At 36.1% G+C, this 27,592-nt stretch overlaps 1 protein-coding gene across 2 annotated transcripts in view; it reads right to left on the bottom strand.

Annotated features, from left to right (window-relative positions):
- LOC136848784 (uncharacterized) overlaps positions 1 to 27,592 on the bottom strand; it is a 106,376-nt gene that overhangs the window by 5,685 nt on the left and 73,099 nt on the right. The window contains exon 1 of one of the 2 annotated variants that reach the window (XM_067121379.1): positions 4,845 to 4,983. The exons of the other annotated variant lie outside the window; for it this stretch is intronic. The gene's annotated coding sequence lies outside the window, so the exon portion shown is untranslated. Of the gene's footprint in view, positions 1 to 4,844; positions 4,984 to 27,592 lie in introns of those variants that run through there. 2 annotated transcript variants of the gene reach the window in all.

The following is a 27,592-nucleotide window of genomic DNA, read 5'->3' as shown; positions in this document are numbered from 1 at the left end:
TGTTAAAATTTGATTAAGTTGATTTTGGAAACACAAAAACAATATTTGAGTCTGCTATATTCGAAGCTTAATATAAAACAAATACTGACTTTGCATTGAACATTGCAGCACTAGATTCCAGCAACCTTGTACTACAACAGGAAATGAAAGTTTCAGGAGTAATTTGGTCATATGATGCATGACTCATTATTCTCAATGTTAAATCATAGAAAAAAGAAAAGGTGTGAAACAATAACCCATAACTGAGAGAGAGAGAGAGAGAGAGAGAGAGAGAGAGAGAGAGAGAGAGAGAGAGAGAGAGAGAGATGGAATACACTGCTGTAACAATTCAAGGTGAAACAAAGTCAGAACAGAAATACCATATATAATGAGGCAGCAGACCTCTCTTCCAGTTCATTAATATTACGGGAAAATGTGCCTAATATTTGGTCTCTGAGAACATAGGAAGTTTAGACAACTAATTAGTTGGTAAAGATATTCAATATTTTTTTTAATGTGGCATGAAAGTCTAATTAGTGGACGGGAAAAGACGGATAACACGTCTCGAAAGGAGGAAAGTTTAACGGTGACGGGTTGGAGGTAATTCAGCGACAAGAACTAGGTATAATCTCCTCCCCCAACAACCCATACCTTTTCCACTGCAGAAACAGAGCCGCTGCAAAGGAAGGTTTCCACTACTACTACTACTACCACTACTGTCACAATTGCTTTGAAGTAATCCGTCAAAAGAATAAATTCATATTTTGTCATAAATTTTGAGGAAAGGTAGGCCCAATACCGTAAGTGATTTTCTCTGTCTCTCGTGACTCTTTTGCTTTGGGCTCAAAGCTGTGGAACCAGCGTTTGATCCCAGGACAGGTCGAGGGAGGATACGGGACGGGAAAGGCCATCAAGAAATGATCTCTCTCGGTGGCCTTGGTACGGGGTTTCCTAGAAAATCAAGTAGGCCTTTATTGTGCGTCGTATTTTGGGTGGAAAGGAGAGAGAGAGAGAGAGAGAGAGAGAGAGAGAGAGAGAGAGAGAGAGAGAGAGAGAGAGAGAGGTCACAGCTCTGGCAACACATATTCCCTAATAACTGAAAACAGGAGGTCCCGGATGAACCTATCCTCCTCAGGAAATATTAATTTTCAACGATAAGCGTGTAAAGAGCGAAGCGCCGCTTCATTAGCATCTGTTTGTATTTATTTTTTCTAATCTGTTTTATTTAGTCTACAAGCAAAATGCGTTCTTGGATTTCGAAAGGATTGTGAGATGGTTGGGAGCTTATTTTCAGTATCTGACTTAATCGGATTTAATGTTTTTGAACTGGAATGAGATCTAGTGGAACTAAAGTGTGTACATTGATTAGAAAAATTATTTGTATTTCACATAGATACATTATATATATATATATATATATATATATATATATATATATATATATATATATATATATATATATATATATATGTGTGTGTGTGTGTGTGTGTGTGTGTGTGTGTGTGTGTGGGTTGTATTTAGAATAAGACGAATTCGCAATTTCTTGTTATTCAGTTTCAGATTGTTTTGACATTTGTCGATTTTACAGTTTTCTTAATTGGCTACAATAAACTTGTTATGACGCAAGAAATCAATCATACTAATCAAAACAAGAGAGAGAGAGAGAGAGAGAGAGAGAGAGAGAGAGAGAGAGAGAGAGAGAGAGAGAGAGAGAGAGAGAGAGAGAGTATTACTGACAATTTTATAACCGAAGAACTGTAAGATAAATGGCAACAAGAGGAAAGGCAATATTGATAATACAGAGATGCTGATGTATGCTACTAAATACGATCTTTTCCAAACTCCTCCCTAAAATGTAAACTGTAAGTCTGACAGTTTTGAGAGACAATAAAAAATTTACAGTAATGAAACAACTTTCACTAGCTTACACTGCACAAGAAGTTGAACCTTCCCATAAAAGACTGCCATAGTTTTGTGTACGTTCCTTGACAATATAATAAGCGAAGACTCATAATTATACTTTAACGACCTCGCCATACTTAAAATTCACATACTTATTCTCGTTTTAGGATGTTTTGGTTCTGAGCAAAAACGAGTCTAACACGAGCTAAAAACTTCTGGCAGAATAATCCGGCTTTTTATTCGAGAAGTTTAAAGCTACTAAACGGCATTTCGCTTAACTTAGGCGACGAATTGGCCCGACACCATTACTACTATAAAATCTGCTTCTGTCACGATGACTGATCTGTTTGGAGGCGTGAGAAGAAAAGGTCTTCTAGACGAAGGACCTAATAACTGGAGAAAGGGTCCTGTTTATATATATGAAAAAAATTCTAAAGAAAGCAATAGAATCAGCTACTGTAGTCTGTCCGTTTACTGCGCAAGCGTTATCACTATGGAATGCGTTACAACTTTGAAAGTAAAGCTGTAGATTTAAAACATAACTTTATCAGAAAGTGATTTTTAATAAGGGATAGCCAAGCATTTGGTAATTCTGACATTTACTGTAGAGATTTAGTTTTTTAAGATGCTGATAAACTGTCCAGCTGCAATTCAAACTGTCCGCATTCACAGGTGCACACATAAACACACACATATATATAAATATAAATATATATATATATATATATATATATATATATATACGCACACACACACATATATATATATATATAATATATATTATATATGTGTATACAAATACCTACGAGTGTGTGAAAAACAGAGAGAGAGAGAGAGAGAGAGAGAGAGAGAGAGAGAGAGAGAGAGAGAGAGAGAGAGAGAGAGAGAGAGAGAGAGAGAGAGAGAGAAAGCTAAGTCAAGCTTTGTAGTTAATAGCTGAATTTGATTACACATGGGCTTTACCTGTAAGGTTCTTGTACAATCACCTAAATGGGAGTAAAATAGTACATCAAAATACTATAAGCTAAGCAGTAAATACTTCACAGACACTAACAACAATATGATTACCAGCACAGTCATCTCAACCATTATCATAATTATCAATAACTGGTACTGAGGCTTACGTGTACAATTATTTTAATTAAATGTTGGTCTCGGTAAAAGGGGAAGCAAATTGCAATTCAAGACATTTGTTCATTCATACATATGTACGTGTACAGGTTCATACGTCTCGACTTTTTACCGAGTGTGCATAAGCGTCAATGCTTTCGCATAATTAACTCACCATTTTTATTGAAATTAACGACACATATCAGGATCATAATACCAATTAACTGGACCAGTTTTTTTTAAGATTTGGGAGAGAGAGAGAGAGAGAGAGAGAGAGAGAGAGAGAGAGAGAGAGAGAGAGAGAGAGATAAATAAAAAAGTTGTGGCATCTCTAATTTCCATCTGTTCAGTCTCGCAATTCAAGGACGGTAGGTTTCGTCAAGCCACTTTTTTTTTATTATTCAGTCAGAAATGTCCGGTCCAAATGGCTTTGTTTATTTTTTCTTAGTGTATTCTTGATGATTTAAGACTCTGTGAAAATGTCCGAAAACGTATCTATTTACACGGTTGGAAATTAGGACATAAATGCAAACAATATGACACTAAAAATAATTGAAAACTGGACTCTTGTCATCATCGAGTAATTATGTACTAAATGGCAATGTGTATCCATTTATTAATTCTTTTTTTTTTTTTGCAATGGACTCTACGTTTACCCTTGCCGTCGTCTAGCCCGGGGCCAGCACCTCTATTGCCAACACCTTATATTAGCAGCCTGAAGGTACGCGGTAAGTACAATTATAGGCTTGAGACGCGCCGCCTCGATACATTACTGTATTTTACGACGGTACTGATATAATATATAATTCTTATAATTCGTTTGAAAATGAATTTTCAAACATTCACTGCGGAACAAGCCCAAAATGCCTATTTGCAAAAAGGGAAAAATAGGCCTATTTGCCGAAAATAGAGAAGAGTAAAATGGTAAATGAACGCAGAGTAAATTAAAAAAAAACAAATTATGAGAAAAAGAGCAATGTAGGTCACGAATACGAACTCAGTTTCAAAATGCGTGTAAAAAACAGCACTACGGCCTTCATACGAGCATAAACATCAACAATAATGGCAGGAAGACCATACCATAAGTTTACCATGAAATTAATTGCGAGGCCTCTGGTAATGAGAAGCGTGGAACGTAGTCCCTTGACAGAATTTAGATACGCATTCTGCGAAAACTGAGCAGTACGCATTAATATTTAGGGCGTAGGCACTAATGTCAATTCCTTTTGGAGTAGAGCTTGTAGGAGATGGACAAACAGGGCAGTCGATGATGGTCTAAAAATCACAATTACTACCGTTGGAGAAAGGAAGCCGCCACCTCGACCCAGTTTTGTTGGGATAACAAGGGCCTTGGGAATCTGGGTAACGTCCCAACAGAAGAACAGTTTTCCAAAATTGGTAGAACACAGGATCTGAAGCAAATGAAAGACTCGGGAAAATTTCTTACTCTGCTTACAGCATGAAACGATATATTTCCAAGTTGCTGTAAAAAAAAAAAAGTCAAGCGTTGAAAGTAACACTAAATATAGATAAATATTCTAAATCATCAAGCGCAGTATTACCTATGCAAAACGCATGGTGAGTGGAAGGACGGCGCGAGGATGGACAATCAATAGAGGAGAAATTTTAATGCAACGAGCAGTTTCAGAGAGTATAACCAATCTTTTGCACATTAAATAACACCGAATGAGAAAACACACCTAAGTATTCAAAGCAAATAGAACGAATACCTCAGTGCAAGGAATTCTAAACAGGAAACGTAAAAATACACCTAACGAGACCAGTTTTTGAATAAAATCTAGCGAGGTGTTGAACACACACGTCAAATAACGCCTAATCTTATCTCGACTTACCTTTCAGTGACCACGAGGAGAGCGTCCCTCTGAGCTTCAAGAAAGGATGCCTATCGACGACTGAGGGACCACTGGGCAAGCACCCGTGACTTCTCTTCGCATCCCACACCACGACCTTCGGATCAGGATGAATCCTGCTTCGGATATGCCCAGGTATGCCCACGGTGGGTATGCTCACTTCGCGTGGTTCGCCAAGCTCCTATGTAATTTTTTTCTCACACCGTCCGAGTCCATATTTTTTGCCCTTTATTCTACGTAGTAACTTCAAGCGTAGTTGCCCTCACTAAAATCCAGGAGTACGCCAAAAAGTGGACATTTTTAAATGCCTGTGATAGAGCGGATAGCGGACGTAAGGGAGAGAGAAAATGTTTTGGCTGCCTTGATGGTGAAAAACTATCTCCGAGAGTAGTCCAAGATCACTAGGTCCGCAAAGGGGGCGATAAGTATCAATGGAAACAAGAAAATGAGTGAGAAAGACAATGATAAATCAATGGAGGACTGAAATGTGTCCTAGAGCACGGTTATCATATTCAAACTCGATGCCAAAGCGGAAGAGAAACTTTCAAGATAGGAAATAAACATGTTCAAGTTACGTAGGAGTTGATTTATGTCACGGCTGGCAATGTTTTGGTCATGGAAGGCCATGGTCAATAATTGTAAATTAGTTGTGAGTTTCTTAAAACACTAGGAAGATATATATTTTGTTAATTTTTTGTGTTGTCTTCGGAAAAAGTTTCTCAAAAGACAGTTTCAGAATGAATGCAGGAATTCTGATAACGTCACAATTCTGTCAATTTTAATCTTGACACGAAAGAAGTAAAATTATACGGAGAAATCTTCCATGGTTTCGATTTTTTTTTGTAACTTCCTGCATCTTAATTTGGATAACTAAATTATCAGGAAGAGAGAAATGGACAGTCAGGCTCACCAAGTGCCGCCTTGGAACTTTCTTTTCCCAAACGAAGCTCCATCTTCTGATCTATCCAAGCTTTTCGAAATCAACAGTGTGCACACCATTCTCCCACACCTTACCATTGTTATCCTTGTATCGCTTTGAAAGAGTACCCATAAAGGATTTAAATAAGGCTCTAACGAGAAACCTACCTTGGATTATGAAGATTTTTTACTAGTTCTCCATTACAGAAATAATTATAAACAATCTGACAGAAAGGATATCAAACCGAGACGATCAAATGCTCAGCCTGAGGTATGTCATCTATAATTTGAAAACTGTCCAAGTGGTGGAATCTGCTGAGCTCGAGAAAAAATCTGAAAACGACTCCGTGTATTTTCCTGGACAGAAAAGCAAATATTTCTTTGCTTATTTGCTTTGGCAGGTTGAGGGGCAATCGCAGCGACATAGGCGATGCTTTGGAACGCTTGTTCCTCCAACACTGTCCTATTGTGTTGATCTCAAAGCTCTACTTCCAATACTTAGAAATGTTTAAGGTCAACCTCGCCGGTTGGGCAGAACTGCCAATTTTACCCCCTAAAATATTATTATCTATAAAACTGTAAAACGGATTGAAATCTTTGACGGCTGAATTTGAAACTCCATTCGAGGTGCAAAGGGAAAATTTTGAATACAATCCATTCTGTAACTTTTTGCTTTGATCAGGAAGCAAAATTTACCACTTTTTTTTTTCTCATCAGGAACATTTGTTTCCCTGTCATGGTCTTATCGTGCTCCAGTTTCGAAGTTGGTATTTTTCGAAATTGTCTTTGTCACTCTATGTCAACTCACGAAAAACAAAAGTGATTAAAGTCATGAATATGAAAAAGATATAACTTCTTTCGTGAGGCGTGTTGACAAGAAGTGTTCAGAAAACTGTCTTGTGGTTTTACAATAAGAAAAAAAATGCACGAATGTTACCCTCTGCATTGATCCCTCTTAACAGAGCACTCTGTTAACCTGTAGTTTATCTGGAAGAATCACCTCATTCGGCCTAGACCTACTGTGCAATATCATAAATTACCATAGGTTTCCTCAAGGCTCCACTGGGAGAATTAACTTAAATTTACGATGGGTCTTGCCACGTATTCCGTGTATAACACGGGTTAATTACACGAGTGCTTTAAGAGAACAGCTTCATGAACGGTTATGATCCTTCGTTACAGCAGCTGTTGAAGCTGGTGGTCGTGGCACTCAATGCACCTAACTGTTGATGGACAACTTTATGACTATGGCATTAAAAAATTTCATGTCGCAGACTAAAATTGAAGCCAAAAGGCCTTTGGGTATAATTATATGAAAAATGGCACAAAGAGTAGAATTTGTTTTAATCACGTTTCACCAAGACCAGGAAGAGATTTTAAACGTTCTCCAAGAAATTAGGTGATTTAAACAGTGGATAAATTTAATCTGGCTGATGAAAATAATACCGAAATGCGCCGGCCTGTTACCCATCACTTTCAAACAAGCAAAAGGTTCGACGCTCGTAACCTATATGTCATAATACTTGCTACTGATTTTTTGTGTCAAGGTGCCGTCTGCAATACTGGTATGTTTACTAATAGGAGAGAGAGAGAGAGAGAGAGAGAGAGAGAGAGAGAGAGAGAGAGAGAGAGAGAGAGAGAGAGAGAGAGAGAGGACTTTATGGTGACAGAAGGCCAAGATTTTATTGAAGAACAATTCTGGATTCTGAAGGCCATTTTAGTAGAGCTTTTTGTTAGACCAGCAAGGGCATCTCCTATTGCCTTACCAACACCTGCAATAAATATTTTTGGTTTATTCTCAGTTTTTTCTACAATCATAGTTGTAAGTACTGGACACACCGCTCCTTATCCTTACATATATGGACAGTTTACTGTAATATAATGTAATTATTTATATACAGTATATATATATATATATATATATATATATATATATATATATATATATACATACATACATACATACACACACACATATATATATGTATATATATATACAGTATATATATAGAATCTACTGGTCACTTTTTACCAGTTACACATGTAATTATAACGACCACAATTCACAATTCTCTCTTAACTTCTTGAATTCTTAATACTTTTTGGATAAGTATGTCACTACATAGTCTGAGATCCAAACAGAAGAATATGAAGCAATTCTGACGGTCTGGTGGGTAACGTGACCCCGTTCTGATACTCCAGATGCGGGTTCGAATCCTGATACGAACGTCAGAATTGCTTCACATTCTTTCCATTTCGATCTTAGGCTCTGTAGTGACAAGCGCATCCAAAAAGTGTGAGGAAATCGAGAAGCTAAGAGGGCATTGTGGTTATTACAATAACGTCAATATGCTTAACATTTTAGTGTATTTCCCATCATTCTAAATGTATTACTGAAAAATCTTTTAATGGAACTAACACAATATTATTAATGCTATTATATTCGCTGGTCGTCCAGAATTGAAGTGAAGCAACAATGAATGGACGTTTAAGATATCAGTAGATGAAAGGAACAAAATTCATCACCACCTAAGGCGAGAGAATTGAGAAAGAAATAAATTAAGAAAGAAACAAACTGACCGGGCATAACTTAATTGGAATATAAGTTCAACATTCAAAAATGGTTTTCAGAACAAGAGTAGCGGGAGATGCAACACCAAAATAAATAAACAAATAAATAAATAAATAATAAAAAAATAAAGAAAACAGATGAAGCAAAATTGAGGAAAGAAGTAAAATGAACTTGGGAGATCGCGGATGAACAGGAGGATGAGACTAGAGAAGAACTGACTTTAAACTGCAAGCAAGCAGACATTACGGTGCTGGTTGTAATACCAGGCACCAGCAGAATGGATAAAAACCTAGCAATAAGTCTGCAGCAGAATTAAGTAGTAAAACTATAAGCTGGAATTTTGGCCAGAAGCACCTCACTGCAGACCCCACTGAAGGTCTTTTAGACTTGAAAAATGACAAAAGTTTTTTTCAAATCCCAGCTAGAAGACGGCTTCATTTATTATGAGTAAGTGGGAACTTTGCTCCCAGTAAATCTCGCAGCTAGAAGTTATACCAATGGATCAAAAGATATTTAAGATTAAGGGTGCTTAAGCAGTTTAGAACACGAGGAAGTTCAAGCAATGAAGTTACAGTGGAGGTGAAGAGAAAAGCTGCCGTGGTTAAAAGAATTAACTCATTTTTAACCGTTAGGGTTAATTTCTTTTAGAATTATAAACAAAACTTTCCTTTTTTTTAACTGAAAGGCAAATACAGACAAAACGGATAAAAAAAAAAATACACCACAGCACCGAGTCTAGCTTATTGGAGCATTCCTTAATGAATTATAAACTCTAGAAACGTAGAACATTTATGACAATTAGGGTGATTAGACACTAATGATAAAGAAGAAGGTTCATAATCACGGGTGTTCATGCTGAAAAAAGGCGATTCCAAGGAAAGGACATTTTTATTATTATGAAAACAGGTGCTAAATCAGTGATTATGAAAGAGGAAAGAGAGGAGAATATTTAATTTACAAAAGACAGTAACAGTCTACGTTTGGTTCTATGAGAAAAGCTCAGAATACCATTATCCCTCTTGTGCAGCGAGATATTTGCTAAAATGCCACACTGTGGTAACAAAAACAGCAGGAATTTTTATGGGCAATATTAACCTCTTTTTGTACTGAAGACTCAACAGAGCAAAAGTTATCAAATAAAACCTTCAACAGCTTGACAGCATGACATGCTATGCCACTAAAGAAATATTAAAAATATATGGTGCATTGCCAGACTACTAAGTAACTATGGAGGATCGCCAATACTTTGTTTTATGACAAAATAGAGCATGGTAAAAAATAATGGATTAAATTTTAAATATAATATATAGACTGAATTTCACATTAAAGTTGTCTACTGTGCGAATGATTAGATAACAAGAGACCTTTAGCAGGAAATGTCGAATTCACGTAAGGTAAAAAGAAGGCAGTAAGAACCAGGAGATAAATATCGGAACGAAAAGGAGAGATTTGCAACAAACACTATTATAATTGAGATATTTGAAACAAACTTCCTAAAAACAAGTCTCTTAACACGGTGGTAATCGCAGAGACTTCTGCTAACCCGAAGACAAGATCAGCCAAAGATCAGGAATGAAAGGTACTGAAGACCAGGAAACGCTCCAGCGTCACTGTTTTCACTGGAGGCATAATTACTTTTGTGTTTAATCTCACTTTCAGTTGTGGTAATCAGACTCCCTAGTATTTTTTGCAATCTTTATGTAAGACTTGAGTACCTCTGCCGTCAAAAATGACGGTAAGTTGAGAGAAACAGAAGATGGGAAGACCCGACCCTATGGGCGTTAGGTACTGTCCTGAAACTCCAGACTAGGTTGGACAACAGCAGTTCCAAACGATGAGTTCATAACAAGTAGGAAAAATATAACGATACGCACTGCACTGGTGCTAGGGTGAAAGAATATCAAGACAGTGGTATCATGGTAGCCAGACTGAAGTGCAAGTTGTGTGTTGGTGACAATACAAAACACTGTAATATAGACTGAATGCTGTAATTAAATCTGCCGACAAGCTCACAGGTTTGTGTATGGTACACGAGTTGGTGAAATTTTCCTTACGTTTAAGGGGCTTAGAGGAATGGGTACCACTAGCACTATCAGCAGCTGTCAGGTACAGTCACTCAAAAATGTTTTGCAACATGTTCCAGAAGTTTTCGTTCACCTAACAGTAATTTGTTCTTTTGATATTTACAAGGAAATGTAATTTTCTTATTCGATTTTGGTTATTAATCATACGGTTAACAATATAAAAAAGAATGGTGAGTGAAAAATTCATATTACGAAAAATGACGAAACATTTTGAAAAATTTCACTTCAGATGATTGGGCAAAAGAGTCAAAGAAGAAACTATATTTCGAATCCAGATAAAAGCTTATTGACTAATAAAATAATATTGAATAACCATCAATGAAATTATGTATAAATAAAGAAAGAAAGAATTCAACCATTATCGTTGTCAAAAACAAAAAAGAAAAAAAATCTCATAACGTCGTATGTTATCGCGTGACTCCACATTCGGGCAGAAAAAGTTTAAACTGTCTCGTCACTAAGCCGGACCACAGTCATTAGCTTGCATAAGACTAATGTTTCTATCGTAGATATTGCTCGGCAGCTTAGCGTAAATAAAACAACCATGTATAGAGGGATACAACAACAGAGAGAACGAGGAAACATGATAAATTCATTGTAAAAACTGGAGGACAACCTCATTGTTGCACTACTGTTAAGTATCATCATCGGATGATCACTGAAGGAGCTCCGCCTAACTCCCCCCTGACTACCGATGTTGCTATAAAGAGAGAACATTACGCTCTCCCTTCAAGTTGCTGCTCAAACCATCCGTAACAGGCTACATGAGACCAAGATATTATTTCATCATACTCCTGCCAAGAAACACTTCATATCAGCGAAACACAAAGAATAGAGGCTAGGGTTTGCGTTATAATATAATCCAGTGGCCGATGATTTCTGTACGAGTCATCTTTTGCGATGAGGAGGAGACATTCTCCACTGATGAGCATGATAGTCTTCTTCACTGCTGGCATTTAGCATTAATTAAATTAATGTTGAATTTCTAGCTAATTTTAATTCTTTAGAAACTTAGATAATAAGAAATACAAAAATAGGCATTATACTATATTCAGTTAACTTCATAAGAGGCATCAAAATGATAGGCCTAAGTAGCAATGAAAGAAATGAGAAATTACACAGATAACGGCATTATATATATATATATATATATATATATATATATATATATATATATATATATATATATATATATATATATATATATATATGTGTGTGTGTGTGTGTGTGTGTGTGTATGTATGTATGTATGTATGTATGTGCGATTATATTCTATGTATTACAAAAATAGACGTGAAATCTGTTAGTCTAGTTCAGTATATTTTATATTAAGTTTCACTAGTTCATAATATACATAGGATTAGTCATTCAAAAATTTAATTAATAATAATGTGAAGCAAATCTTTACAAAAGTCGTATTTGTTGATGTTAATAAGACTAACAGTTCAACTTGTAACAGTCGTAGGCCTATGTCTACAAAGTTCACACATATGAAGGAGATAAAACAACGATAGTGATGGCAGTTGGAGATGAAAATATTAAAACATAAGAACAGCGGTGACCTCTGAATTATAGTATTAATTAGTAAAATATGACATTCTTTAAATTGTTCACCCACCACTAGTTGTTTTTCATGCGCTTACAACTGAGTTGCCAAACAGCGCCAGATATCGCTATTATAAGCTCTTGTCCGAAAAGTTTTGAAGTATGTTGCAAAACTTTTTTGAGTGATTGTACCTGTTATGCCAATTCCATTACCCCTCAAAAGTGGGATTTGGTGATTGCAGGGGATGTAATGTCTCAACAATGATGCCGTGGAGATCTCGTTAAATCTTACATCGCCAGGGTGTACTGATACCCAAGGTATATACCTTGCTGATACCTAGTCAGATAGTCACGCCATCTACGACTCACTGGAAGAAGGACACGAATAGATAGCAGCGAGGCAACAATTGGTATGATTAGTAAGAACCTTTTTTGTCGTTTTACATCTTCCCAACTTTTGCTGAAAAAGTCTCAGGCAGGGGTACAGAAATCTGGCATATACTACTGTAAATTTCTTTCCTATTTTCCTGTACGAAACTCACACTTCTTAGTGATCTGAAAAGACTCGAAAATACAACTATCAATAGCCACCGATATTTCAGAGCTTACAAGTAAATACATGTTATGGGAGAATAATTTCATGTCTTGCCATCTTTAAATATAAAACTGTACATTCCTAACGATCTTTGTTCTGTTTGGTCATTTCTTCATTCGCAGTAAAAATGTGCACCAACGATCTTTTCTGTTTCCCATTTCTAAGTCGCTTGTTAAAAGACAAGTTTGTCATTACCAGACCAGGGAAATCATTTCACACTTTTTTTTTCATTTATTTATTAGTTGACTTTACGGTGCTTCACGTGTCATTTTTAATCATGGAAGAAAACTCGAATATCAGAAGATGATATTCAGACCTAAATGACAGAACATGTCACATTCCTTACAATGAAGGTGAGAATGACCAGCCTTGCTATCTCTCATAGCTCGCATCTTTTGTTAGTTTCGACTGAAAAGGTTAGGCCACCTCAATTTGTACTCAACTTTCTAAATTGTGAATAATTCGAAAACCTCTTCTCACTCACCAGTTTAATTATCATATTACATAGCTCAAAATGAGTTGAATTCTGTTAATGTAAATGTTTCAGTGTTAAAGATAACTAAAAGAATTCTGAAGATGAGACGGCATTACACCTGCTAGTTTTCCCCTTAGGACTGATGGGTTTTCCCCACTCGTTATATGAGAAGAGGCAATACTGTCCTTCAACTTGAACCTCCACGATCAAATATCCATTTAACTTACTGCGACGAACATAAGAAAACTCTCGACTACATTTTCTCGCCACGTGTAGAATGAGATTGTGAACTTTAAGTCGAATCATCGTCAAAATTAAGTATTCCGCCATTTTCTGGAAACGTAGAGTTGACATCGATGAAGGTAAAAATATGGTACTATATTGAAATAAACATGTGGGGATCAAAATCCAAACCAAATAATGCCTAGCTATGTATGCCCCATGGGCGTACACATCACAATATTTCGGTAAAAAAATTATAATTTCATACTAAAATATTTTTCATATCATAATTTTTAAAATTCCGAAGGAGACAGCCGCGCTAAAAATTCGTGTTTATTCATGATAAATGATTTTAATACTCACGTTAAAGTAATTGCGCGCACAAAGACTGAATGTTCATTTGGTACTAAGAGTCTACGAAACATTCCCACAATTAAAAACCGAATTCCTTCTGAACCGCCAAACACGAGATGGCTAATCGTCGAGAGAGAACAATCCCATTACTTCATTCTGGGTGCGGGAACGACGTAACCTAATCAGTAACATTTGCACAGGCGCCCCCAACAACACCTCATCGCCCGAGAGCCGGGCTATGAAATATTTCTCGCAGAAGAGCTTCCGGTTAAAACAATTGCAACGCTCCATAACGTTATTACGAAGATTCTTCCAAGTCCAGCGAGTGGTTTGGCACTAATTAACAAGCAATTCACGAGGGGAAATCTGATTACGAAACGTGGCTATAAAAAGCTATAAAAAGAAGTAAAAAAGGCCGCAACTCCACGTCAGTGAAACGTGTTTTTCCGGTAAAGAGATAAAAAGATAAAGAAGCAAAAACTGTGGTTGATATTTCCCGACTGCTGGAATGACAGGCGGCGTAAAGCTCATGAAAAGAGAAGATGTCTGGGAAACTTTTACTCTTTGTTTCTGACGTGACCAAAAGTATGAAGTTTAATCACATAAGCCTAAAAAGACTGATATATATATATATATATAATATATATGTAATAAATATTTATATATTGTACAGTATATATATATATATATATATATATATATATATATATATATTTATATATATATATATAATACATATGTATATAGTACATATACATATATATATAATTTATATATATATATATATATATATATATATATATATATATATATATATATATATAACTATATAATATATATATATATATATATATTATACATATATATATATATATATATATATATATATATATGCCATTACACTTTACGGTTGGTGGTCCTTAAGAAAAATTTAAACAAAACATCAACATCAGCCGCTTCATACACCTACACAAAAGGCTCATCAGCAACACATCTACCACTCATCTCTAAGTTGCTCGTACAATACTCCACTGATCTCATGAGACCGGGGCCATTTTTAGGTCGCCCTCTCCTCCTCCCTCATGGAGTTATTAGTTAAAAGTATTTTCTCACAGTCTGCTTTCACTTCAAGCACAAAAAGCGGCCCCCACTAATCGCCATGTCATTCGAGCGGCATTTTGCTTGAAGTTTTTGTTGCCGCCGAAGAGGAGAACTGAAATAGCGTTTCCGTTATCCTGGAAGCCTTTCATCGTTTACCTGTATTAAAATTAACATTATTACACCGCGTAGTAACTCATATTCTTGTCGTATATCATGTATAATGCAGAAGTGAATTAAACCAACAGCAAATATGGCAACTCGAAGATTATAACCTTCGAGCAAGGCGTCTGAACTTTCCAACTCTGTATGTGACTGACTTCATGCGCCAGTATTCCTGTATCATAAATTTATATTAAAAAAAATAAAATGGCAGCTCAAATGCTTTGGCTTCCTTCGAGTTTTTTTTCCACGTGTCTCCACTTTCCTCACCTTTTCAGTTATTATATATATATATATATATATATATATATATATATATATATAATATATATATATATATATATATATATATATATATATATATATATATGTGTGTGTGTGTGTGTGTGTGTGTGTATGTATATGTATAACTGAATCAAGAAAATATGGAAAGTGATGAATATATATATATATATAAAGACAAAATCCACGAAGGAAAGAGAAACATTAGAGTGCTGGGAGGCCTTTCGACTGTCGTCCTTTACACACACACACACATACACATACATACACAATACATACATATAATATATATACATATATATATATATATATAATTATTATTGAAATATATTATATATATATAATATACTTATATATATATATATATATATATATATATATATATATATATATATATATATATATATATATATATATATATAAAATTCATAAAACACATGCAGATAGTCTTTGCCATTAGGGTGTACTGTATCATACAGAAATGTTACAGTCGTCTGCATACAGTTCGGATATTAAAGTTAGGAGAAGGTCCTATGATACCTTGATACGGAGAATAGCATACAACGCACGAAAAGCCAGTAAAACGGAACTATTTCCTAGTCATTTCCGAAGGACGCCATTCACATAACCTGTGTTCAGAGTAGCACCATCTACAAATTAATGCTGAAACGGAAACCTCTTATTCAGGTATAATACACCGTATTTTCGAAGGAAGGTTAAACTGTAGCGCGACGACAACGCGTGGAATTTCATTAATAGTTGACGATACTTCACTTTTCGGCAAGAATTTTTTGCGTGATCATTTTAGCGGAATGCATGAGCGGTATCTCAATTTTTCACATTATTTTTTTTTGCAGCGCACAAAAGTTTTACATTGGACAAGTCGCGGTGACGCCACCTTTTGTTCTATTTCCAGCATCGGTAACTAGTTGAAAGTTTCCTTATTCAATGTGGATTTTCGAAAATTTTTAGTACTGAATGTATTTTCAGATGTGTTGTTAAAATGTTTAAAATGCTAACGAGATCCGTCATAAAGCCAAATGTAACGTACATCAATTTTCGACATTAAGTCGTTTCTCTTGAGAGGCTGGTTTCAAAGAAATAGAAGACAATAGTCACTATCACATATGGACAGATGAATATTATGAAATTATCTTCTGTTTTTATCCCAAAAAAAGTCTTCCCTTCGAAGAAAGGTTGGCTCTTCAATTAAAGAACGGAAGCGTTAGTCACTGCTCTATTTAACCTTAGACCATTGCAACTTCAACTCTGCAAACGCAGCAACATATTCGAAAAGTAACCTTGCAGCCAAATTTAAGATTCCATACTCCACAGACTATTTCCCAAGACAAAATTGTCCTCGCAAGCTTTTATCATGAGCAATATCTCATGCTTCTTATGATATATTTCATGAGACCAGCCGACCTTGAAATGCCTAGGTCAGTCTTTTTTACCTTTCCTCTTTTGATCAAACTTCCTCTTTCAATCAGCATTCTCGTCTTCTTTTATTTCTTTCATGCAAATTAAAAGCATTCATCACCCCATAAGCAAGCGTCTGTGGTTATAGTTTTGGACCGCCAGTTGACAGAATTAAATCAACCAATCAATCAACCAGTCATATACTTTCTCCTCGTTCCTTAACTGATGCAGAACACCTTACTACCGATTTCTTGTTTCTCTTGACCTAAAACCAAAATATTCATCCATTCTATCTTTGTTCATCCGATATACTTTGAAATACCCTTGACTGTAAAACACTGATTTTTTTTCCTAGGTATTATTCACTACCAACTTTCAGGTTTTATAAATTTCCTCAATATTGGCTTTAACGTTCCAATCACACCTGCATTTTACCTACGAAAGTCAAAATTAAATACATTCTTCTTTTCTCTACTCCCCATGATCACTGGGAACATAATCATGGTCAAAAGCGATGGGCAAAAAAACGTTTTTGATGGTAACGTTCACGCACAAAACCAATAATTTTATCTAAACGCGCGCGCGCAAACACACCCATTTTTTATTGAAAGGGTTGATATCCCCGCCATGACTTTACATTCTTCGTTTTACATATAGTGTGGTGTTGAGCCCACTTTCGGTGAAATTTTTCTAAAAAATGAAAAAAAAAAGACAAACAGTGAAATGCACAGTGGTTAGAAAATGAGATATAGCAGGATGTGTATGGTGTTTCAAACTAGGATTGGAGCCTTCCAGGTTTATGAACGTCATTATCCATACAACTACCAGAAGACGTTCCACAGTCTTACAGTAAAGGGAATGGAAGATCTAAGACCCTTGAGAAAATACATTACAATGAGTAATATTTTCTGAAATACATTACACTGAGTAATATTTTGTAACGGGAGGAAAACCTTAATATGAACGAAGGTACAATAAAAGGAATGAAAAAGGTTGCAGCTAGGGGCCGAGGGGACGCTGCAGATAACCTTAAGTAATGCCTACAGATGCCTACAGTGCGCCGCGTGAGGTGGACTGACGACGCTACTGCACGGAAACCTCCCTATATAGGGGGGACAGTATTCTACCAATTACGGCGAGATAAGCTGTAGGTCCCCTTGCTAAGTAACCAGTTGGTTCTTAGCCACGTAAAATAAGTCTAATCCTTCGGGCCAGCCCTAGGAGAGATGTTACTCAGCTAAGTGGTCTGGTAAAACTAAGGTATACTTAACGGCGAGACTAAAGAGCCAGGATTGTGTGGCACACAATAGCTCGCTGACACCAGTCAGGGCCAGGCACTGTCAAACAATCAGAATCATTTGGTAGTGTGAATCAACGACCACTTTACTCTGGTCCTCTCCAGAGGACCAGAGGTCAATGACCGTTAGAAGAGCTGAATCATCTGCACACTGTAATATCTTAATTTCAAGACTTAAAAGGTCAAAGGTCCTAGAACATGAACGCTGTCTTCTGGAACTTCATAAATCGTTAATGAATCTACTGCACTCATAAAAAATTCTGGAAATCTAACTGTCTATGTCTCTGTCTATCTATCTATCTACCTCTCTCTCTCTCTATCTATCTATCTATCTATCTAACTACAGTAAAGTAAAAGTGCATACCCTGGAACATCGAAAACTATATATATATATACTGTATATAATTAGGTCTAACATCGATTTTACACCAAATGGTGAGCAGCAAATAAAAAAAAAGTCTTAAGCAGATACCTGTGCAGTGATGACTAGCCAGAACAGGGTATCATAAATTACTAAAATGAAGGGCACATTATTTGAGTTTCATCTAGGATGCAAGTCACTCGACAGCTGAGAGTGACAACGGGTTCGTTGTCAAGGTTTGACACCTTTGCATTTTCGAGTTGAGGTACACACACACACACACACACACACACACACACACACACACACACACACACACACATATATATATATATATATATATATCTATACATATATATATATGCATATATCTATATTTATATATACTGTATATATATATATGTATAAATATACTGCTGACAGAGTTAACATGTCTCTCTGTCGCTCGCCGTTCTTTCAGACAAGCAGAGCAATGTTGGGCCTGGTCAGTGTCTGGATGGGACAGAATGCCAAGAAGGGACGGACGCTATTGGCATCACCTTGATTATTAGTGTAGAAGGTCAGCTGCTCAGTATGTCAAGGGTTCTCACAGTCTCAACACCACAATGTTCAGTCAAGTTCTGATCAATTTTACTTATGCCAGATAACTTGAGAATGGGTTCAATCCTTTATGAATGTGATTTGATTTATGAAAACATGGCTATAAAGCCAAACGCTGGGCCATTTTCAGCCATATAGTGCTCAGGACAGTGAAAAGAGGTAGTTGGAGTGGTTGGACAGCAAGATGGAAGAACGGAAGTAATGCCTACAGTTCCCCATGTGGCCTTTGTGAATACACGTATCTTATAGTTACTTTCAAATACTCAAATAACGCTGGCATATCGCACAAATAAAAACTGGTTATTAATACTGGTGAAGAATTTCTACATTTTCTTTATCAGGCAATGCACTATCAGATACCTTTCGGCATCCGGCCGTTGCACAAAACGATACAGACATCAATAGTTGTATCGGATCTGTGGCGGACGGCGTTTAAAATATGTTGATGGAATTCCATGCGATTTCGCAGTAGTTGGTGACAGATATATCATGATCTGTGAGCTGTTATTGGGGGCAGCGGTATTCCTTTGTTTTTGTTGCGTTCAGGGAATGAATTCGTGTACTAAAAAAGAAAAAAACATTTGACCATTCGAAGATAACACTCTTGTGTGAGGAAAACTCAGAACATAAGTTTAAAATATAAGATACTAATATTAATTCAAATTATCTTTCATTACAAGATGATCTGGCCTGTGTTACATATACAATTATCTCTGTGGACACTTGCACATACACGCTTGTGATTGGTAGACCTATAACTTGATAATACACGTACATTTATATCTAACAGAGCGTGGCCCTGAATACTACACAGAAAACTATATAACTAACGAATGTTGCTAACATTGAAGCATATCTGAAACCCTGTTACGTGTATTAAACCACAGTACTTCAAATGAAGAGCGACGTCCAAGGATATACAATCATCGCAGATCGATCATAAAAAAATACGCATATAGGTGCGGCCGCGCACGTAGGCTGTTACAGAAAAACACTGAACAGCCCTGGATGAAGTTAATGGTATTTCGAGGCCTAATTCATCTAGCTCTCTACTTACAGCAACTGTCAGACAACATGTGAAGGGAGTAAGGCCTAACCAGAATCGTTAAGTAAGTTAACTGGGTATAGGCCTACCTTTTAATCCATGACGAGTAGTTTTTATTTTCCCTTCTAGGAATCATAATGAAGTTATTGACCAACTCACGAGAATTTCTTCAAAAATATTTGAAAATTATTTTTCTTGGAAAATCACCGATTCTAGTGATTCCAATTATTTGACCTTTGATGCTTTGTAGCAGTTGTTGCAGGCTTGAGATTAGTGAGCATTAAATAAATAAGAGAATGCAAAGGGGGAGAAGTTTCTATAGGTGCATTATGTGCAATGCATACATGTACAATGATTAAAAAGCGGTATTAAATCAGTGCAAAGCAATTACGAATACAAATATATTCAGCAGACCGTGCCTTTCTGCACTACATCCACTGCAAAAATTCAGTGTAGCTTACATATATTAATGACCAACTTTTATAATAATCGATTTTCATTTTGTTCTTTGACGGTTTTTCTTACCAGGCCCACTTTGATATTTTACTTTCTTCATCTCACTTTCTTTTACTCTCGCTGCAGTTATTCTTAACCTTTCTTTGGTTCACAACTTAGGGACAAAAGTAAGAAACATCTACGAAGAATGATAAGGTCCATGCATTTTCAAACGCTAACTCAAGCGCAACTATACATATCTAAAAGCATTATCACATACCATCCTCTAGCACAATTTATGTATGCAAATGAGCTCTATAATAGCCAGAGAAAACAGTTACCAAGACAAAACTGAGACGTTTAAAAAATAGCTGGTGTTAGAACTATTAAAAAAAAAAAAATCTCTGGAACACAAAAATGGATTCAGGTTGCACAGCAGCAACTCTCTAATTTCAACACGTGGAAAGTGAAAATAAAGAAAACGGATTCATGGATATAAATATACACAGTGTGACAACACTGAATCAATTAAGGTCAAAAAAATGTTACGCGCTAATAAAAGGTTATTCTAGTTGGAAGTCAAAGGGATATTTTCTAAAAAAAAATATCGCTTCTCTTTGAACTAAATTAACACAAATTTTACGCGTAATTCTCGGATGCTGAAAACACGCCCTGAAACAACAAAAAATTCTGAATTCCTCTCATCTCGAAACGAACCTAAATGGAAAGCGGAAATGAGTCTTAATTACTAGAAAACATCGTAGCCTCGCCATTGACGCAAACCCTAAGATTCCCCTTCAGACCCAATTCCCAGTACGAGAGGATCCGTGTCTAGTCTCCCGCGCCTCTAATTGTTCAATAGATCGCGGTGTTGGCGGAAGAAAATGAGTTATTCTAATTGTTCGCTTTCAGCTGCTGGCTATTATCCGTGCTGGAATACATACGCCAATTGCCGATATCACAATTACGGCAGCAATTTTCCAGTTTTAAGTGATATTTCTGTCCAGACGTGTTTACAAGCATAGGGGTTCCTGGACAAACATGATGAGGGGGAGAATAAAATTACGACAGGTTACATGTACATCCGTGCACATTTCATGAATTTTTCCATCTGACTTTGCTTACGTTCATGTATATAAATATAAATAAATGCATATACATATACATATAGATGTATATGCATGTATGTATGTATGTATGTATGTATATATATGTATATTTAGATACAGTACGTACATATATACATAAACACATATATATATATATATATATAAACATATATATATATATATATATATATATATATATATATATATATATATATATATGCATAAGCATGTTTACTTGGAAATACGTAGGTGGCAACAAAGTTGGGATTTGGGTGAAAGAATGGACCAAAGTCTTTTTTAGATGCCGCGGCCATGTGGAAAGAACTGAAGCCGATAGGATAGCAAAAAGTGTGATTAAATGGGAACTGTTAGGAGGGAGGAGTAGAGGAAGACCTAGAGAGTAGAGGATTCAAATCCTGAAAAAGGAATTGGAAAGGAAATGCCTTAATATCCTGGAAACTCAAGGGTGCAAATATAGTAAATGAATGGCGTAGTGTGTGTGTGTGTGTGTGTGCGCGCTGGCTTGCTGTTGATGATCCTACTGTACTTATAAATACAAATCCTACTGTACTTATAAATACAAATAAAAAAACAAAGCATAAAACGTTCCAAATATTTGTCTTTCTTGTGCGGTTAATTCTCACGGGTCAGTGACGCAGCCTGATAGAAGCAGAGGTAACCAGCCATCAATTGTTGCTTATTGAATGCGTTACCTCGACTTTTCTGCTGACAATTATTTGCAGACTAATATTTTGAGGCAAAGTCAGAAGAGCGGCGTTGGCGGTGTCTCCATTTCGTATTTAGGACTACTGGGAAAACTGGGTAAAGTTTCCGGCTTGTTCTTCGGTTCCGACATCTTCACTTGGGATCAGCGTTTCTCAACTTCTTATTAAATCACTAGTTCACCTTTCCCCCCACTGATGACTACAGTATTCAGTAGTCCTGGAATTGCATCGTACTTAACTGTATATCAAGTGCATTATATTACTCTTCATTCTTTTTTTAAGGATTCTGTCATTAGTTGTTGGTGGAGCCATGAACGTGATAAACCACGTTTGATGAGATTTCATGTTGATCATTAATGAACTGAGGATTTGTAAATTACATCACTAAAGTATTTTTATACGTAAAAGATTAAAAGTAAAATCAGCCATGTGAATGAAAGAATTATGTATATCAAACAAATATATTCATGACCAAAGATATGCTTAGAGATAAGGAAATGGCACTCCACAACCAAGGTAAAGAAATTTGAAAATAGACGAGGCTTTTCCAGTACACAACAGGTTATTTGCAGGTCAGAAGAATGGAAAGATGGAAAACAGAAAAAGGGAAAATTTCCCACAGCAACAAGAGAGAGAGAGAGAGAGAGAGAGAGAGAGAGAGAGAGAGAGAGAGAGAGAGAGAGAGAGAAATGGCATTCTATAATCAAGGAAAAGAAAGTCGAAAATAGACAATGTTTTACAGCAAAAAATTTCACTAAAAAGTCTAGAGAGCAGAAGAATAAAAAAAAAAAGCAGAAAAGGGGGAAACCTCCACAATGAATGATAAGAGATTTCAGGTACTCAACCATTCTACCACACGCCATCCACTCGACGCACAAACTCGAGAGCGAGTGACCTCACAGCAGAGTACATGCATAACGCAAGACCATTCCAGGTCTGGTTGCACATCGTCACAATACTATGGGAAAATCAAGTCGGGAGAATTTAGCTTCGCAAAGAATGGCGGGGCACAGGGAGCTGACCATGACGATTTTATGCCTGTGGTCATTACTACTGCAGCTGGAACACTGACGACATGGTTGGAAGGGAAACAGCTAAGGATACGGTGTGTGGATGTGTCAGTTTATAGATGGAATCAGTAGTGGTAGTAAGTGCTAGAATACTTGCTACAAAAACTGTTTTTCTGTTGCATCACAAAGTATCTCAACGTCAACGAATATGCGGTGTAAAATGAATAACATTTTACTGCAATTTGATCTTAAATAGATATTCGTTTCATGAAAGACGTCTGAGATAACTGGAATACATTTGCTAAAATTCAAAGATAATGCAAAAAGCAGAACAGTTCTTTGTATACACGTTCACTATTGGTTCTGTAAGAGTTTTTTTTTTTTATAAGAGCCAAGTCTTCATCCCATTTCTTTTCTGAAAAGATCTGAAAAGATATGAAAAGGCTACGCTCCTAGTATTGATTCGAATTCTCCATTATCGTGCGGTCAGTTCGTCTTTTTGTTATATTTTCATTATTCATCTATGAAGATGACAGATGAGTAATTAAGTGATTGATACGTAAAACTAATAATAATAATAATGTTAAGAATATAGCCCTTTACAAGATACTTTATAATACAAAAGTTGGTTTTGTTGAAGTCAGATTTTTTTTTACCTTAAATTTATTATTATTATTATTATTATTATTATTATTATTATTATTATTATTATTATTATTATTATTATTACAAATGCAAACGCATTCCTGTAAAATAGGGGATACAAAAGGATATGCTTGATTAATATCAACAAAAATTTCTTTATGTGAATCCAATTATAACACTACAAACAATACACTGATAAAATGAGACAAAAGCTCCGTGTTTTTCCCTAGGGCATCTTTTTCCTTTCTGTCTTCCTCCAACCAATCAATCCTAACCTAACAAATCCTAGGGCTCCGTGTTTTACCTAACAAGTTGTAAGTTGCAGTGACGATCCCCCAGTATTCGCCGTCAATGAATCTTGGAATACCGAGAAAGTCACGTCTAGTTTTCTCTTCAAATTAAGTAAATGAATATATATAGTTACAATAATCCATTCAACTGAACTATGTCACAAAAGCAAGATAGCCTGCGGGTGCTTCCACACTACAGTAAAACATGTAATAAACACCCGTATGCAACTTAACGCATACATATCACAAACGGGTTGAAGACAAGCCAACGACCGTGAGTCAAGCACGAATCTTTCGCAAATACAGGAAATCGCGCAAAGCACTGGTTAGGATTGCCAATGAATCGTTGCTTTGTATTCAGCCTATTTTTGATGTTTTTATAATCAATAAACGAGTGCAATGTGGACGAACCTTTAATTATTTACACCTTCAACTCTACTAGGAAGAGCCTTCTGCAGTTCCACTGTGAGACAAAAAGGCCCCGGTGCCGGGCAATGTGACATGGAAATTGAACTTAACCAAGAGGAGCGGGCATGAAGTAAGACAACAAGAGTTTACTACTGAAATAAGATTTAAGGAAGATGAACATACAAGAAACTGTCCAATGGCGGTCCACACTGTAATGACTATGCTAGAAAAAACCCTTCTTCAAGCACTTTGAGATCTAAAGCACTAACAGTCGATTTAAGAAGGCCTGAGAAAAACTGCAGGTTTTTTCTGAAGCAATGAGCTGCATATTTTCCAGATGCTGCACAAAAAATACGCCTTGACGTAAGGGTAGCACACAGAACTGTCCACTTATCAAGATTCTTTTATCACATTTTCATCAACGTTCAGTTAATCGATCTTGTGAATAAGCTGATAAAAAACAAGACTGCTTTATTGGAGTCGAGCCTCATAACCTCCTGATTACACCACTAAACTGCAATTCAGCTGAAGACTCAAAAACAAAACAGGTACCCGAACCCTCCCGCGCCATAAGGCATCTCTATCATGGAAGTGGTCTGAAATAACATGCTCCATGTTTTCAGCCTCAAATCTTCACAAACGCAACCTGTTCCTGCAGAGTCAATGTGCAGGATGTTGCAAAGATAAACATGATGTCAAGCAGTTACGAACATATAAAGTAAACTACTCTAAATCACAGAAATGTAATTGTAACAGTAAGAAGGACAGGAACAATTGAAGAGTCATTTAATTGTACAGTGGCACAGCCTACGTTTTCCAAGGATGTTGATTACCTTGACCACCACTTCCGATAGAAAAGATTTAATACACAGCAAGCAAATGAATACTACTATTATTTCTGATCTTCCTTTCAATAATGTCATTTGAAATACAAAAAAAGGGGGCTGTAAAGACGTACATAAATCTGAAAAACTGAAGACTTAATAAAAAAGGCAGCAGTGGTTTCAAAGAAGTACAATGCAAAATATTTATTCGAAAAATGTAGTCTGAGTTTCAAATATTTTCAACTTTTAATAACATCGAAAAAGGCTGTTGGAAATTAAATTATAAAGATGTTTAAGAAAGGTAACATTTTTCGGGTACCGTCAATTTCGAAGAAAGTATTTTTCCTTAAAACTGTCGAAAAATTAAACAAGATTAATAAATACTGCCCACACTCAAATATTGCATTGTTTTAACAGCGAGAAATTGGCACAACACAAATATGCATAGAGATGTGTTGTTTTTGTTAGAGAACTTGACAAAGTTAACATCTGTTTTAATTATCCTTTTTCCCATCAAATTTCATCGCGTTAATGCCGTTTTAAAGAGAATTTCTTAAGGCAAAACACCTTATTCAAAGGATGCTTTGAAAGGAAAACCTTGTTTACAGACGATCTTTACCAGCAGATTTCAGTATTAAAGCATTCTTTAAAGGTCGTTTAGTCAACCTGATCGGTAAAAAAATGCCTGATTATATATATATATATATATATATATATATATATATATATATATATATATGTAACATGATTATAAAAAAATATCTGATTTAAAAAAAAAAACTATGTAAAAAATACCTGATTATAAAAAAAAACTGATTATGTAAATAAATACCTGATCATGTAAAATAACTATGTAAAAAAATACCTGATTATGTAAAAAATACCTGATCATGTGAAAAAACTACCTGATTTAAGTTTTAAAAAATACGCGACTATGTAAAAAAAAAAAAAAAACCTGATTATATAAAAAAAATACCTGATGCAAAAAAAAATACATGATTATGTAAAAAATATGTCATGAAATGACTCACCAGGGGCTTAAAAAATCACTGAACATTTGTGAAGGCTGATCTATAACACGCAATGAAAGATAGGGAGTGGAGTCAACATTACCAAGAACGTCATAATATGCAGTGAGAAGGCTTACCTCTGTCGAGTGCCTAAGCCTATTGACTTCGAACTTTCTGCCTTCGAGTCAACAAATCAGGAATTATTGCTGTCACTCGATGGCACTTTCTCCTGAATATGATTTTTTTTTGAGAGAGAGAGAATTACATTCTCAAAGTTTACAAAGACATCTATGGTCAATAGCGCTTGAATGAAAATACATTGCATGTCACATTAAGAAAACCTTTATATGTAATTAATTATATGCTATTAGGTTTGGATAAACGTATTATGCCAAAACTCCGAGAAGCCAGAGGAGGCAATGTATAAAATCGATTAAATCAAGGTAAAGAACTTCTAGTATATTATTAAATGGTTTAGTCATTTTAAATCATCAACATCATCATCATCATCATCAGGCACTCATTATCACTCGGCGGTCAATCAGATGGGGTCCTTCATTGTCCGACATATTCAATAGTGTTCTAAATTAACTGATAAAAAACCTTTTTAATCATGGCAAAAGATGGATATCTCATAAATGCCTAGATTCCCGACCATTTTTTGCAGAGTGACGAAAGCTTTTAAAACTGGTCGATGAGCACTGCCCCTTTACTAAAAACGCATACCCCCACCCCCCTTTTACGTAAAGGTTACTGTGGGGGTGTGGGTGGGCGGAGGGGGGGGGGGCTGTGGTTTGTCGAGGGTGTTGGTGGATGAAAACTTTTGAGTAACTGGTAACTGGTTATCAATATTCTCTCCGGATGAATTCCCTATATGACTCCTCCATTTTTTTCGTCTCTCTCTCAACTTCCGTCAAAAATATAAGCATAGTGGGGAAAATGCTTGAAATATTTTGTACGTGTCGTTTTCGATACACGTTCTCATAAAAAAAAACCGTGACGTCAGTTTGATTTTTCTTCCGTTAACTATAATACGCCATAGGCCTAATTTTTTCCCCAGTGTAAACCTGACCGGCGCACGGGATTCACAAGGTTTCAATTACGGGCTGCGTAAAATAACAATACAACGAGAGAGAGAGAGAGAGAGAGAGAGAGAGAGAGAGAGAGAGAGAGAGAGAGAGAGAGCTTCGCCTTACATAAAAAGCAACGGAGGCCAGTGCATTCCACATTCCCCAAAAGCCATGG

Source organism: Macrobrachium rosenbergii, chromosome 19, assembly GCF_040412425.1.
Source record: "Macrobrachium rosenbergii isolate ZJJX-2024 chromosome 19, ASM4041242v1, whole genome shotgun sequence".
Lineage (NCBI taxonomy): Eukaryota > Metazoa > Arthropoda > Malacostraca > Decapoda > Palaemonidae > Macrobrachium > Macrobrachium rosenbergii.
This window is presented reverse-complemented; position numbering and strand designations above follow the sequence as displayed.